The sequence below is a fragment of the Xenopus tropicalis genome, chromosome 2 (assembly GCF_000004195.4).
Source record: "Xenopus tropicalis strain Nigerian chromosome 2, UCB_Xtro_10.0, whole genome shotgun sequence".
Taxonomy (NCBI): domain Eukaryota; kingdom Metazoa; phylum Chordata; class Amphibia; order Anura; family Pipidae; genus Xenopus; species Xenopus tropicalis.
Genome location: NC_030678.2, coordinates 98001858 through 98007758, shown reverse-complemented (window position 1 = coordinate 98007758; position 5901 = coordinate 98001858). Strand labels below are relative to the sequence as shown.

At 40.4% G+C, this 5901-nt stretch overlaps 1 long non-coding RNA gene across 1 annotated transcript; it reads right to left on the bottom strand.

Annotated features, from left to right (window-relative positions):
- Positions 1 to 4041: 4041 nt before the first annotated feature.
- LOC116408857 lies at positions 4042 to 5869 on the bottom strand. The gene is made up of 2 exons (XR_004221332.1): positions 5705 to 5869; positions 4042 to 4155 (listed from the first exon to the last, which is right to left on the bottom strand). It is a non-coding gene; the product is annotated as an uncharacterized LOC116408857 (long non-coding RNA).
- Positions 5870 to 5901: the final 32 nt, after the last annotated feature.

The window sequence follows — 5901 nt, the reverse complement described above, 5'->3', positions numbered from 1 at the left end:
GTTGTGAGCTTGTTTTCTTTTTAAAAAAATATAGAATCTCTCTTTAGCATTTGTAGCATGGTTGGGAAAATCATACAAGGAAAGTATATACCTCCCAGAATCCTCTATGAAGCAGCTCGGAAGGCTGTGAAAATAAGGGTCTGTGCAGCTGTGAGGGCTGATTAGCCACACCTGTACTTAAAGGGTGCTCCAAGAGTAGTGTGGGGGCTGCTCTCCAGGGAGAGAGGTGAGACACTGGAGCTGCAGTGTGAAACGTTCCCTGGTTGGGGAAAAGTGTGTTGGGAACTGTTTTCCTCTGAGAGCCGGAGGAATATTTATCCACAGAGGTGGATGGCCTAGTAGCAAGGACCAGCTACTGTATGCTGCCCTAAAGACTGAGGGACTGAAGTGCAGCTGCTTCTGAGGAAGCGCAGGAATACTGCAAAGGACTGTAAGTGTAACCTGCGTTTACCTGTGTTGGTTTATTCTGCCCAAGTGTGCTACTTTTGGTTGCATTTGGGATATCAGCTGTATGAACTTTTATTTTCTGTCAAGCCTGCTGTGTTAAATTCACACCAGAATGCAGTTGAAATCCCTATATACCTACCTGTCTCTTACTTGTGTCAAAGGAGCTGCCACAAATCCCCACACATTTTATGGTATGAATAGTGCATTGGATTTGCAGAAAACTCTGGTGTCCTAGATAATTTTTGAAGAAAAAAAGGCCTTTCCCAGCCAATGAGTATGCAGCATGTGGAACACATGGGTCCCATTTTGAAATAGGCCCAAACAGACCCCCACTGTATATGGCATCTTACAGAAGCCCCTCTGGTATTTGTCAGAATCTACAGATTGCCAGTCCAGGCCTGGTTGTAATAGTGTTAATGCACTTTCTTTCACATAAGCCCAAACAGTTTATAGATATTTTCCCTTTAATTTGTAATGCCATCTGTATAAATTGGTGAAGCATGGTCTGGAGCTGTTTTTCATGATTTAGGCTAGAGTCCCTAGTTCCTGTAAAAGTAAAACTTAACTTTACAGTATATAATAATATCCTTGACAATTTCTTGCTTTCTTTTGCATGGCAATAGTTTGTGGTAGACCCTTTCCTATTTGACATAATGCCACATCCACTAAGCAGGGTCAAAAATTGGAAACCCTTGATTAGATGTACACACTTAGCTTCAACCAAGATATCCCTTCTCTTGGTATGTTGAAATGCTTAAAGGAAAAGTAACGCTAAAAAATTTTAACTAAAAAATCTATTCTACCCTCCCCCAATAATTGCCCTATCCTGAAAACTATTTGTTATTTATAATGCTTTAGAAGAAAATACCTGTTAAACTTGGCTTAAGGAGAAAGTATCGGGTGAAGTTTAACTATGTGGTGATCAATTGATCGAGTCTAGCCTGACTCCTTCCTATACAGAAGGAAGGCTAGACTCGATCAGTCGATCGCCGCATAGTGAACGCTTCCCCTGAAACTTTCCCTGCGTCGCCATATCGCCTTTGTTGAAATGACCGGAAGCCAAGTTTTTTTACAGGTATTTTCTTCTAAAGCATTATAAATAACAAATGGTTTTCAGGATAGGGCAATTATTGGGGGAGGGTAGAATAGATTTTTTAGTTAAAAATTTTTAGCATTACTTTTCCTTTAATGTACCATATGGTAATGAAAAGTGGCACAATGAGATTAGATTTGACCCTCCAAAAGATTTATATGGCCCCTAGTCTATTTTAGGGCTTCATAGCTTTAACTGTACGACATAATGATTTTATTTAATCGGGCCCTTGATCACGCTGTATGAGAATAAAATGGTTCACTACTTGTAATAAATTGGACACCACTTGTCTAGATTATTTTCCATTATTAAATGTAGTTGTACTAACTACAACTTAAGATTTCTAGACCTCTATTTAAACAATCTGTCAACAGTTTCTATGAATGTGCATTTCATCTTGGACAAATCATTTTGTAGGTAATTTTGATAGTGATCCTGCCTACGTCTTTCGAATCAATAAAAGGAATTGAGGCCATCATTAGAATACAATCTATTTTTTAACCTTTTATACTGTCAGTTGGTTTAGAGCTTCTAATTTTCCACTTTGCAGTTTTCAACAAACTCATCCAAAAAAGCGCTTTCGGTTATTATTGTGTGCTTTTTAGTGCATACTAGGAGGCCACCAAGGGGCCAAATTTATCATGCCATCTGTGTATATCCCCCAGACAGAACAATGCCTGCCGAACAGAACATTAAAATAGATTAGAACATTGTCAAACAAAAAAATTACTAGGTTCATATCTAGTCAGGGCACTGTCTGCAAGAATTTCTTTATTGCTAGGGTCCAATTTACCCTAGCAACCAGGCAGTGGTTTGAATGAGAGACTGCAATACAAATATGTATGTATGAATGCATAAAAAGCAAACTGTTCCTATTTATAAACAGGTTAACTTTAATCTTTATACAGATACTGTAGACCAATGCTGTCCAACTTCTGTGGTAGACAGGGCCAGAATTTTTTTGGCCTATGTGGTGGAGGGCAGATAATGGAAGCCAGTTTTTACAACTCCCCTTTTGTAAACCACACCCATATTATATATAAGAGCTTATAAGAACATACCCACATTAATGGTGTTAGCACACCAAAAAAGTAAAAAACTCTCATAGGAGAAAGAAGTTTGTTATATTAAGACATACCCTTAAATCCATATGGCTTCTACCCTGTGGATAGCACAGCAACCTCCAGCACATAATTACACACCTTAGGGACCCCATAACAACTAATTCCAAATGCTAAAAAACTCCCAGAACATACCAGGTTCACTTTCCACAGCATAGGGCAACCAAGTATAGAACATACAGGCATTGTATGGCAGACAGAGTTTGGTGCACACACAGGCAGCCTAGGGCAGGAGATGAGGAAACCTATCATGACTATGCAAGTAGCTGAACATGACCACTCCATCGTGAATGGTTTGTACTGTACTCCATAGAGTAGCACAAAGCCAGCACTGCTCCTACAGTCTCTGAGGTGAGCAACATGGGTGCCTACACTCTAAGGGGCAGATTTATCAAAACACGAGTTCGAATCCCGAATGGGAAAAATTCGGATTGGAAACGAAAATTTCTGAAGATTGCAAATATCACGAAAATGCGTATGAAAAAATTGTATTAGTCACGATAATATCGTAGTGGCGATACGAAAGTCACAAAATTTTCATGCTGAAGGATTGTAAACCGCTCCAAAACCGGTCCGATTTTTTCGCGCTAAAAATACAAAAAAGTTGCGCAAGGTACAAAAAAGTCACTGAAAATAAGATTGGACCGATTGAACGAATGCTCAGAGCATTCGTGGATAAGTAAATGTGCCCCTAAGTCTGATGTCTTACATGTGTGAATACAGGGACCTGTGAATGTGAACAATAAAAGGGGCTTACAGGAGTGAACAGTGCATAAGATTACCTGAATCTGAGGTGTGAGCAATGCAGGGACCAGTTAATCTCAGTACTGATACCATTAAAGGGGACCTATCACCTCAGAAATAATTTCAAATTTATTTCTACCATGTTAGTTAAGCAAAACAAACTTCACTTACACTACATAAAATTTTAAAATCTTGTTTCCTTTAGTCATGGAATTATACTATTATAGCAAGCAGGCAGGTGCCATTTTGTGGGCACTGTTATTATGACAAGCTTTGCATCATGCTAAAATCTGGTTTATTTAATAGAATGGAGGACCAGAGGCCCATACTCATGCACTGGCTACACAATTAGATGATGAGGAGGGAGGGGGAAAGTGAGAATTGCAGTGAGGCATAGAGGCGGGACAGGCAATATATGATTGACAGCTGGGATTTTTAAATGCCTTTATAATTGGTATGGATGTGTTAATCAAAAAAAAGAATTTGGTTTTCATGTTTAATTTGACATAGACTTTTATTATACAGCTTTTTATGTCTGGGTGACAGGTCCCTTTTAAAAGCTTACACAAAGGCAACCATAAACACCACATGCAGTTTATTTACAATTCCAGGCATGTTTGAAATGAGAGTCAGCAATCAGTCTAAAGAGGTTTATTGTTATAAAGGAGTTGGAGTTGTCAGGCAGGTTATACCAGGACCTGAGAAAACAACAGAGCAGCATGTTTCTTCTAACTTGGAAGAGAAAGCTCACTGGAAAAAAAAACAGAAAGGCAGAGTAACCTACCAGAGAATTACAGGCTCTTCATTGGGGCCCAGACCTTAGTGGATCCAAGCATAGGACAAGTCATCTAAGCATACCTGTGTTTCAAGTATGGGCCTAGAAATAAAACCTGACACCAATTGACATTTGTGGGATAACTACAACAATACAGGCCCAGGCCTGGCCAGGCAGATTTTGGGACAGCTATTGTCCAATGTTCTATGTATATTCTATGTATATTACTGGGTGAATAGTAAACACAGATATTGTTACCTTGGATTAAACAGAGAAAAGATACAGGATAAATATATATATATTATAATATGTATACACAATTTATTTAGCAACAAATAAGGCCTGGTACAAAGTTATTGAATTGTCCAGTTAGATGTTTTGTTTATGAAAAAAGTTTGCACACAATATTGCACAAGTCAGCATTTGGTGTTTTGTCTAAGAACTCTGCATAACTCTTGTATAAAGGGAATCCTCCACCATGTGTCAGTAACTTTACCTAAGACTCCTGAAAAAGTATTACACATGGTATCTACAGCAGGCCCCGTGGGGTATGAAGTTGCAGACCTGGTACCCTTTGACTCACCAGATTAACTGATCTCAAGGGCCCCTGCCCCCACTGACTATCCTGACAATAACATCTGCCACCCCCCACCAATACGTGCAAACCTTGCTGAAGCACACACTGCTTCGACCTTTGTGCACAGACCAGGAGTAACATGGGCCATGGGAGTTTCTCCCAGTATCCCAGTGCTTGCTAGTGCAGTCACACCCTTTGTCGTCATGTGCTTAAGCCACTGCTGACCTCAGAGTATCACTTGAGGAAGGGCATACTATTGTCTGGAAAGATTTGATCCTGCTTTGGGTCAAGAGCATCACATTAAAACTGGGAATACCCCACTGCAATCATACAGGTATACAGGTACAGCTTCAATACCTGTTATGCCCAGAACATTTATCCTTACACACCTTTAGTCAGCTGGCTACTGCTGTATTTTTTTCAAAATCAGAAGCCCCAAGGCAAGAAAAAAAGAACAGATACTACTTGCAAAGAGAGTTATATTTACAATTAACTTGAAAACCCTTTGACATGTGTAAATAGTTAACACTTGAAAGCAGGGCCGCTGCTGGCCAAATGGGTGCCCTAAGCAGAAATTTACCTTTGTGCCCCCTCCCCCAAATTTTACAGAAGTAAAAATAAAATAATAAAAAAACACCTACTATAGGGGCCACACACATAGAGCCCCCAATAGCCCCCATAGACAATGCCCCCATAGTAAGTGCCCCCAATTGCCCCCATAGATTGATTGAACTATCTGGGACAGCGGGATGCGCTATAAAAACCGGCGGGACAGTGTTGGGGGGTATGATATAATATATAAAAATGATCTTTTTGAGCAGCTGGGATGGTGCCCCCCTGGGAGTTGGTGCCCTATGCAGACTGCATACTCCGCTTATAGGGAGCAGCGGCCCTGCTTGAAAGTTGGGTAGCATTGAATGTCCTTATTACCCTTTGAGGGTTATTACCGATAAACTGAAAGAACAGAGCGCTTCAGAGTAACAAATAGTCGGCCAATGACGTTCCCTTTTCCCCACAATGTAGAATCAAATCGCTGCCAGTCTGTCAGAAAGCAACGTCCACTGCCAACTCAACCCTGTACCTTTCACCCTTACGAGCCACACCCGGTCTCATCGCGTCACAAGCTCGCCTGTGATTGGCTGAG